The sequence below is a fragment of the Pelobates fuscus genome, chromosome 7, assembly GCF_036172605.1.
Source record: "Pelobates fuscus isolate aPelFus1 chromosome 7, aPelFus1.pri, whole genome shotgun sequence".
Classification (NCBI taxonomy): domain Eukaryota; kingdom Metazoa; phylum Chordata; class Amphibia; order Anura; family Pelobatidae; genus Pelobates; species Pelobates fuscus.
This window is the reverse complement of record NC_086323.1, coordinates 8,328,526-8,340,562: the sequence shown is the minus strand read 5'-3', so window position 1 is coordinate 8,340,562 and position 12,037 is coordinate 8,328,526.

Genomic DNA, 12,037 nt, shown 5'->3' with positions numbered 1-12,037 from the left:
TCTTTGGTAGGCCGTGTGTTATAAGTTAAATGTTATGGAAATGTTATTTATTGTTTAAGTGCTAGGGTCATTGTCAGGGGTATTGTATGGGGGGATAGTAACAAAATGTCAGAAATGACAATGACCCTAAATTTGTTAATTTGTTTGAAAATTAATAAAGCTGTGGACGTTATACTCCAACAGAATAACTGGTGTCCGAGTCTTATTAAGGTAATTTTAAACTAACACCTGCCGAATAGCGACAGTGCCTATGTCATGAAGCCCACGGAACAACGCAGAGGGGGAGTGGGCCTTGACAGGGCCAGAGAGTGGGCAGGGTTAAGAATTGGGGGTGGGCTTAGGGTAATACAGCGTGGGGGTGGTCTAAGAGCAAGTTAAATAGCGGCCATCTTAGAGAGGAGCCATTTTAACAGAAATTCACTCACCTGTTCTTTGTCCTACCCACCCTCCCTTTAGGTTTGGTTGTGTTCCCGTTTGGTCACAGCGGCGGGAACAGGGCATGGTAAAGTCGGAAGTTGGCTGGAATTGGAAGTGGATAGGCCAAGGCCTAGGCCGGAGTAGGCCAGGTGGATAAGAGTGTTGGTAGGTTCAAGCTCTTCGGTGGCTACGAACCTAGGGGGTAGGGGTGTCTGGGTACACCCCTACAGTTACGTTTGGTTGGGGCCTCTTTGGTAGGCCGTGTGTTATAAGTTAAATGTTATGGAAATGTTATTTATTGTTTAAGTGCTAGGGTCATTGTCAGGGGTATTGTATGGGGGGATAGTAACAAAATGTCAGAAATGACAATGACCCTAAATTTGTTAATTTGTTTGAAAATTAATAAAGCTGTGGACGTTATACTCCAACAGAATAACTGGTGTCCGAGTCTTATTAAGGTAATTTTAAACTAACACCTGCCGAATAGCGACAGTGCCTATGTCATGTTACTAGCTGTGTCCATGATACCAGCTCTCCCCGTGTTACTAGCTGAGCCTGGGTTACTACCTGTGTCCATGATACCAGCTCTCCCCGTGTTACTAGCTGAGCCTGTGTTACTAGCTGTGTCCATGATACCAGCTCTCCCCGTGTTACTTGCTGAGCCTGTGTTACTAGCTGTGCCCATGATACCAACTCTCCCTGTGTTACTAGCTGAGCCTGTGTTACTAGCTGTGCTCATGATACCAACTCTCCCTGTGTTACTAGCTGAGCCTGTGTTACTAGCTGTGCTCATGATACCAACTCTCCCTGTGTTAGTAGCTGTGCCCAAGATACCAGCTCTCCCTGTGTTACTAGCTGTGCCCATGATACCAGCTCTCCCCGTGTTACTAGCTGAGCCTGTGTTACTAGCTGTGCCCATGATACCAACTCTCCCTGTGTTAGTAGCTGTGCCCAAGATACCAGCTCTCCCTGTGTTACTAGCTGTGCCCATGATACCAACTCTCCCCGTGTTACTAGCTGTGCCCATGATACCAACTCTCCCCGTGTTACTAGCTGTGCCCATGATACCAGCTCTCCCCGTGTTACTAGCTGTGCCCATGTTACTAGCTGTGCATCTGATACCAGCTGTGCCCATGTGATCTGCTTGTGGCTGGGTTGCCAGCACACAGGGAAGTTTCACATTCTCAGGTTCAAAAGTTCTCAGTGTGTTGGAATCATTGTTTTGCTGTCACGTCTGCCTACACACGGCTGTTGAGTTTAGGTATTGCGCACAGAGCTGTCCGGTAGTGCCTTAGCATTGCCACTTGAGAGACATTGTGAACATGTAAATCTACGAATCGCTCCCATTAATGCCACTTATTCTGTCCATTTAACAAGCTCCACATCTTGAGATAGATTATTACTACCTCCAATCCTCAATCCAGTTTTGACATCCAAATTATAAGAGGAGACAAACTGCGTCAATGCTCGGCCGATTAGTGCACAGAAGAGGTTTGAAGAGACAAGAAAAAGATTGGTGAGGAGATGGTGGGCGTATAAATTTATAGCACAGCTTTAAAAACAGAATAAAATTGTTGTAAAGGGATTGGACAGGAGAAATAAATGCTTACTTAGTGATCACATAACACGCTGACATGAGACTGTCATAGTATAATAATAATCATTTGCTTATATCCTCAGATATGCTCATTTTTGGACTCATATAAACCATTTATACACTGCCTGGACAAAAAAAAGTTGGCACCTGGATTTAACTAAGCAAGGTAAGAGCCTTCTATTGGAGATAGTTACTGCATGGGCGATTATTAAAAACTGGAAGGATAGCGGAGAACCACCAGTGATGGGTGCATCATTGCATTAAGTAAGGCAGATGAAGTTATGCACCCATCATGCCTCGTGCCTACTGTACAGGCCTGTAGGGGCACTGCTATGATCAGGGGTTGCTGCAGTTGGTCAGGTCAGGTCTAGGTTCAGCATCATTATGTGCCCAAAGAATGAGGTCAGCTGACTACCTGAATATACTGAATGGCCAAGTTATTCCATCAATGGATTTTTCTTCCCTGCTGGCACGGACCTTTCCAAGATGACAAAGAGGGCTCAGATTGTGAAAGAGGGGTTCAGGGAGCATGAGACATAATTTTCACACATGGATTGGAGAAGGCTATACGCAGTGGTCTGACTCTCCCATCTTCAATACAAGATCTTGGTGAAAAATGAATGAATGAACACTGGACGGAAATAAATCTTGTGACATTGCAGAAGCTTATTGAAACAATGCCATAGTGAATGTGTGCCGTAATCAAAGCTAAAGGCAGTCCAACGAAATATTGGAGTGTGACCTTTTTTTTGGTGGCAACTTTTTTTTTTTTGGTCAGGCAGAGTATAACATCATATAATATCATTGTTACCTTTGATTTGTATCATATCCGAAACATTAATAACCTGAAGGATGGATCCATCTACCACACGGATTGCCCCACCACATCAACCTACCCCACTCACTGCCCCATCACATCCACCTACTACACTGACTGCCCCACCACATCCACCTACCACACGGACTGCCCCACCACATCCACCTACTACACTGTCACATACAGTAGATGTGGCCACAATAAATAATTATTAGTAAATTGAAACAGACTGAGGAAGCCACAGAGCACAGTGAACGCCTGAGGACTTTTTATATAGTATTGGATTTTATTGTTTTATTTATTTCAATAAATATATTGATACTTTTATTAACCTAGTCTGGTGACCTTCAACTGTACCTGCTTCCGGATCTCAAGAAGGGTTTGTCCCCTGTAGAGGCCCATCATGCGGATTGTCCCAGAGCTAGGTTCTCACAAGGTGAGTGTGGCGGGACCAACCTCGCCACTGTGCACTGGAGGAGCCTGGTTGCTCGCCTGCTCCCTTTAGACTATGGCCCAGCAGTTAAAACCTTTTATTTTCCCTGCTGAAAGGCTTATTCATGCCTTTCTGCCGGGGTGTTCGGTAGATTCAATCTACCGAACAAAGTACCGATCGATGGACCACCTGGGAACTGGAGTGTGCCGTCAATCGACCGCCCAGAAGCTGTGGTTAACCGCAGCTTAATTGACGAACGCTGGGTGGCCTTTGTTCGTTTGCCGAACACGTGGCAGCCGCCATTTTCACTCCCGAATGGTCAGCGGTGTTCAGCGCCCAAACTATGGAACTGAAAACGGACACTTAATTGCGCGAATACCGCTGAGCCACCAGCCTCCTTACCTCTGCATTCGGTAGTGGAACCGATTGACTGTTCATTCGGTAGTTTAACCGTATGAACAGCATCCCCCCAGATAGCTATGCCATGGAGCCTATTCATGTAACAAAAGACTATGGGAAAGACTTTGGCTCCATGGCGATTGAACTGTATGTATGTGATCTGAGCGCCATTCGGTAATAATGTGCGCTCAGATCTAAGTTATCTGGGGATATGTAGAATGTGTATGTTTTATACACTAAATTTAACCGTATGTAATTTTATGTCTTTTTACTGAAAATGTGTGTAATGGAGTTTTGTCTCTGTCCTTGGAGATAATTGGATTACTTCCCAATTATCTCCAGGCCAGAGAGGAGGGATTGTGACTCATTGTGGGATTGTTGAAATGTGTAAGTCTGTGATTGGTCCTTTTACCCTTTGTGTCCCAGTCTCCCATCTGGTCCCCTAGGGGAGTGTCCACCAGGTGGGAGACCTGCATAAAAGCCAGGCAGTTTGCCCCAGTAAACCAGATTCTGCTTGATCCTCAAAACGAAGTGTCGTCTCGTTATTGGGGGAATTGGATTGTATGCTGATTGGCAGGCGTGTAAGCTGATTGTATGCTTTTCCTGTTCAGCTGTTTACAGCATTCATATGCTTGAGAGCATTCGTATGCTTCTCCTGTTTGGTGGTTGTGATGTCTGCTGCAGTGCTTGGAGTCCTCAGGAAGCGCTAGGAGCATCTTTCAACGGACATACCCAGTCGGGGTGCCCGTCGATCAGTTACAGTGAGCAGGTTATGTGGTCTACTCCCATTTATTGGACTTTACTAGAAGCTGTTTGCATCTGTCTTTGGGTTTCCTTTTGAGTACATCGGGATACCTGCAGAAGAGGGTCAGTGTCCCCTAAGAACACACTACTTATGTGATTTGAGCAGGTCCATATCTGGCTCCAATCCATGTGAGTGTATACCATGTATCTTTGTACACACACCTGGACACCTCATATACTATAACTACACCACACTACTTTCTTGTGTCTAGTCATTGCTGCATGAATACCCTAAGGGTAAGTGTTTTTGAAGCGCTCCACTATTTGCGCTGGTGGTAATTTTTTTATTTATTTTTTTATAACAGTACCTCTTCCAGCGCAGTAGAGAAAATAGTTTAATGAAGTGCTTTGCAAAATTTACATTAGTTTTTATTATTTCACATCTGAATAAATCACACCAAGGTAACAACATGCATAGTTTGCATCAACAGCAAAAAAAATAAAAAAAAAATAAAAAAGATTAAAACATATGGCATTTATAGCACATACATGTGTACATCCCAGTGAAAGCATTGCTGTGTGCAGTATCGAGGAATGGTTTTCTCTATGATGAACAAGATCTACACTGTTGGTGATTAATAGTGATTATTTTTAACCTTGAGTTGTACTTTGCTAGATTCTTTGATAGATTCCGTCCTGGCTTCTGTGGATTTTTTTTTCATTGAGTATACCTTGATTCCCCTTTTGAACAGGGAACAACATTTACTCTTAATATTTTCTCTTAATCCATTAATCTCAAACCCATGTTGGGCACGTTTGAGTTCTAATGCATTTCATGCAGAATGGTGTTGACCATGTGGTGTTGACCATGCAGAACATCAGAGCCAGAAGAACTGCACTAAGTTGTCTCAAACCTACTATCGATCTGCTTGGAGCAAGGGTTTTGTTAAAGGTAGCGCAAGTTGTATTTTTTTGTGTCTAATACTGGGTTCTAGCAGGTGGTATGTGCATCATTTTAATCACTTTTGTATAAATAGTAACTAAGTATCGTCCTTGAGAGTGGGGGTTAGTGGTAACAACATGTTGGCGATGTTTGAAATCAGGGTCTGAATGTGGAGATAGAAGGTTAAGTGGAGGAAGACAAGAATCCATGATATTACTGTTTAGAATTAGGGAAGAGCCGTAGATAGAAGAGGAGGATGGGATGCATAATATTTGGTGTGAGATTGAAACATTATAAATTCTTTCTCCCTAAAAATGAACAATGTATATACACACACAATATAAAAGTATGAGATGCAAGTTATACAGGAATTAACAGCCAAAAGTCATGTGATATTGATACTTACACGTTATAGTACATAGACTGATATATATATTCTGATGGTATTTTAACATCTGACATGCCACATGCCACATTTATTCAAATTTTGGGGTCTTGTCCTGCCATCAGAGGACACCAGGGAACTATCTTTAGGTAGTAGAGCGCGAGCATATCATTTGACGTGTTTGCAGTGTAAAAGGACCCTGCAGAGAGGGCTTCAGCAGCACCCCCTGCATGTTCCTTCCTGTATGGGGCAAATCAGATGGGATGTCATTCAGCCTCACATGCTTGATGCCCGGGTGACATGCCACGTTGGTGGGCAGGGCACCATTTTCTTAGATGCACCCATCCATAATAGGCATCACCATTGATGCAATGACTGATGACGTCCTCTCAGCGCCCACACTCCTCTCCGATAAAACCAACTATTAAGAGGTATGTAACAGTTATGACTACTGATAGTCAGAAATATTCCCTTTAGTATAAACCTGTATGATAGTCAAGTCCCAACACAATATATTTAATCAAAACGTTGACTACATTCATTTACAAGACAAAAAATAAAGAATTTGCAACTAAGTTTGACCATTTTAAATTAGTATTCCTTCTTCTTGATGTTATAGTCACTGGGTATTGCCACATCCACCATGACTGCAGTGTTCCTTGTCTACCACCACAATGTCAGGTTGGTTGTCCAACAGATTATTAGCCCTGCCATTCTCAACTGCCCTTTGTGGTATCTCCCATCTGGACTTGGGCAGGTTCAGCCCATATTCTTTCTGTGTAGATATATTGGCAGACAATCCCAGCAACTTGGTTGTGCCTCTTAGTGTATGCGGTTCCTGCTAATATCTTGCACCCAGTTACTATGTGTTGGATAATATGTGTCTCCCTTCTGCCCTTGGACTGGGAAACCTTCAGAAATCGTTGGTTGATAGAAGGAAAATGGTGCAGACTTGCTCTACCCAGTCTCAGAAGGACTTTAGTGGCCACATGTCCAAAACTGGAAGCAAGACATATTTATGCTTAGAGTTTCCAGAGTCCTTAAATTAATTCTTGTCTCTGAATGATCTCTCTGAGCCTTAAAGTGAGGTGAGAACTCTTTGCTGAGGGAGACATACCCTCCATCTCCACTGGAATGTTAATGATAAACAACATATTACGCTGAGAGTGCGGGTAACCAATGCTATATTTGGCTTTTCATGCTCACAACCATTATGTTGTCCTGGTTTCAACTGTTATAGTAACTGTGCCCAAATAGGCAAAACAGTAAAAATGTCTGTTTAGTACATTTGTGCACATGCGCACACACACACAGGGTTCTGATCTGAGATATTCGGGGGGAGACAGGAATGCTCAGGGGAGCTAACAGAAAGAGGAATAAATCTCAGTGCGGGTGTTTCATTAAATATTTATAAAAGTGCAGATTTCTAATAGAAGTCAATACTTTTATAAACTGTCATGATTGTTGGATGATCCTCAGCAACTTGTAGTGCTTTATGGGTGAGGGTGGTCCTTTAATGCCATCCATCTGAAATTAGACCAAACCCAGAGAGACTGCAGAACCTTCCAATACCAGATTTAGTGAAGTGATCCCAATCCACTCCCTTCTTACTCCAGTCCTTCATTCCATAGAACACCGGAAGTCAGGGCTACTGTGAGATGACAAATAGTGTCAGCAACTAAATAAGCTATATCCAAGGTAGTATTCATTCATACATGCTAAGCTGGTCATACGGCAACGGCTTGTAGAATTTGATTAGAAATAAAGCATTTACGGTCTGCTTCTCTCTAAGGAATTTCCATAAAGTTTGGCCTTATTTTATGGGCCAATACAACCTTGTTCAAAGAACGTACAGGAAAAGAGGACTTTTTTTGCACTTGACATGGACTCATCTAGAGGCTTTTCTTTCATATACAATAAAAGTGGGGGAAATTGCTCGGCTGTTTGACCTTCCAACACCACATAACACACTGCCTGACCTTCTACACCTATATAATGCAGTCTGAACTACCATAACCACAAACCACAACATACCACACTGACCATCCACACCCACATAAAACACTGTCTGACCTTCCAATCCCACATAACACACTGTCTGACCTTCCAAACCCTCATAACACAATGTCTGACCTTCTACACCCATATAACACACTGTCTGACCTTCTACACCCACATACCACACTGACCCTCCACACCCACATAACACACTGTCTGACCATCCAATCCCACATAACACACTGTCTGACCTTCTACACCCATATAACACACTGTCTGACCTTCTACACTTATATAATTCAGTCTGAACTACCATGACTACAAATCACAACATACCACACTGGCCTTCAACACCCACATAACACACTGTCTGACCTTCCACACCCATATAACACACTGTTTGACCTTCTACACCCACATACCACACTGACCATCCACACCCACATAACACACTGTCTGACCTTCCAAACCCACATAACACACTGTCTGACCTTCCAAACCCACATAACACATTGTCTGACCTTCTACACCCATATAACACACTGTCTGACCTTCCACACCCACATAACACACTGCCTGACCTTCTACACCTATATAATGCAGTCTGAACTACCATAACCACAAACCACAACATACCACACTGACTATCCACACCCACATAACACACTGTCTGACCTTCCACACCCACATAACACACTGTCTGACCTTCCACACCCACATAACACACTGTCTGACCTTCCACACCCACATAACACACTGTCTGACGTTCCAAACCCACATAACACACTGTCTGACCCTCCAAACACACATAACACACTGTCTGACCCTCCAAGCCCACATAACATACTGTCTGACCTTCTACACTTATATAATGCAGTCTGAACTACCATGACCACAAACCACAACATACCACACTGACCTTCAACACCCACACAACACACTGTCTGACCTTCCACACCCATATAACATACTGCCTGACCTTCCAAACCCACATAACACATTGTCTGACCATCTACACCTATATAATGCAGTCTGAACTACCATAACCACAAACCACAACATACCACACTGACCATCCACACCCACATAACACACTGTCTGACCTTCCACACCCACATAACACACTGTCTGACCTTCCACACCCACATAACACACTGTCTGACCTTCCACACCCACATAACACACTGTCTGACCTTCCACACCCACACAACACACTGTCTGACCTTCCACACCCATATAACATACTGCCTGACCTTCCAAACCCACATAACACATTGTCTGACCATCTACACCTATATAATGCAGTCTGAACTACCATAACCACAAACCACAACATACCACACTGACCATCCACACCCACATAACACACTGTCTGACCTTCCACACCCACATAACACACTGTCTGACCTTCCACACCCACATAACACACTGTCTGACCTTCCACACCCACATAACACACTGTCTGACCTTCCACACCCGCATAACACACTGTCTGACGTTCCAAACCCACATAACACACTGTCTGACCCTCCAAACCCACATAACACACTGTCTGACCCTCCAAGCCCACATAACACACTGCCTGACCTTCTACACCTATATAATGCAGTCTGAACTACCATAACCACAAACCACAACATACCACACTGACCATCCACACCCACATAACACACTGTCTGACCTTCCACACCCACATAACACACTGTCTGACCTTCTACACCTATATAATGCAGTCTGAACTACCATAACCACAAACCACAACATACCACACTGACTATCCACACCCACATAACACACTGTCTGACCTTCCACACCCACATAACACACTGTCTGACCTTCCACACCCACATAAAACAATGTCTGACCTTCCACACCCGCATAACACACTGTCTGACGTTCCAAACCCACATAACACACTGTCTGACCCTCCAAACCCACATAACACACTGTCTGACCCTCCAAGCCCACATAACACCTTCTACACCTATATAATGCAGTCTGAACTACCATAACCACAAACCACAACATACCACACTGACCATCCACACCCACATAACACACTGTCTGACCATCCAATCCCACATAACACACTGTCTGACCATCCAATCCCACATAACACACTGTCTGACCTTCTACACCCATATAACACACTGTCTGACCTTCTACACTTATATAATTCAGTCTGAACTACCATGACCACAAACCACAACATACCACACTGGCCTTCAACACCCACATAACACACTGTCTGACCATCCACACCCACATAACACACTGTCTGACCTTCCACACCCACATAAAACAATGTCTGGCCTTCCACACCCGCATAACACACTGTCTGACGTTCCAAACCCACATAACACCCTGTCTGACCCTCCAAACCCACATAACACACTGTCTGACCCTCCAAGCCCACACAACATACTGTCTGACCTTCTACACTTATATAATGCAGTCTGAACTACCATGACCACAAACCACAACATACCACACTGACCTTCAACACCCACACAACACACTGTCTGACCTTCCACACCCATATAACATACTGCCTGACCTTCCAAACCCACATAACACATTGTCTGACCATCTACACCTATATAATGCAGTCTGAACTACCATAACCACCAACCACAACATACCACACTGACCATCCACACCCACATAACACACTGTCTGACCTTCCACACCCACATAACACACTGTCTGACCTTCCACACCCACATAACACACTGTCTGACCTTCCACACCCACATAACACACTGTCTGACCTTCCACACCCGCATAACACACTGTCTGACGTTCCAAACCCACATAACACACTGTCTGACCCTCCAAACCCACATAACACACTGTCTGACCCTCCAAGCCCACATAACACACTGCCTGACCTTCTACACCTATATAATGCAGTCTGAACTACCATAACCACAAACCACAACATACCACACTGACCATCCACACCCACATAACACACTGTCTGACCTTCCACACCCACATAACACACTGTCTGACCTTCTACACCTATATAATGCAGTCTGAACTACCATAACCACAAACCACAACATACCACACTGACTATCCACACCCACATAACACACTGTCTGACCTTCCACACCCACATAACACACTGTCTGACCTTCCACACCCACATAAAACAATGTCTGACCTTCCACACCCGCATAACACACTGTCTGACGTTCCAAACCCACATAACACACTGTCTGACCCTCCAAACCCACATAACACACTGTCTGACCCTCCAAGCCCACATAACACCTTCTACACCTATATAATGCAGTCTGAACTACCATAACCACAAACCACAACATACCACACTGACCATCCACACCCACATAACACACTGTCTGACCATCCAATCCCACATAACACACTGTCTGACCATCCAATCCCACATAACACACTGTCTGACCTTCTACACCCATATAACACACTGTCTGACCTTCTACACTTATATAATTCAGTCTGAACTACCATGACCACAAACCACAACATACCACACTGGCCTTCAACACCCACATAACACACTGTCTGACCATCCACACCCACATAACACACTGTCTGACCTTCCACACCCACATAAAACAATGTCTGGCCTTCCACACCCGCATAACACACTGTCTGACGTTCCAAACCCACATAACACCCTGTCTGACCCTCCAAACCCACATAACACACTGTCTGACCCTCCAAGCCCACATAACATACTGTCTGACCTTCTACACTTATATAATGCAGTCTGAACTACCATGACCACAAACCACAACATACCACACTGACCTTCAACACCCACACAACACACTGTCTGACCTTCCACACCCATATAACATACTGCCTGACCTTCCAAACCCACATAACACGCTGTTTTACCTTCCACACCCACATAACACACTGTCGTATTTTGCACAACCAAATTACACACTGCCTGACCTTCCTCAACCACATTGTAGCATAATGGACATTTGCAAACTACTTTTATCCCATATATTGGCTGTCCGTATCTTCCCCTTATTATTTTCCCCCCGGTTATTTTGTCGTGTTCTTCTTGGGCCGCTCGGGAGACTTCATACGAATGGAGTCCATTCGTCTCCCGAACAAGGACTACCCCTGTGCCCCATTAGAACGTTAACACCAACCACTTAAGTGCGAAACCGCAAGGGAAACAATTAATGAGTGCTTCTCCTGGGTGGCTGCCATTTCATATAACCGAACACGTGGCTGGGAGAATGGTGGCCATCTTGTCTCCCGAATGAAGGCAGCGGTACTTGGTCATCGAGGATGGC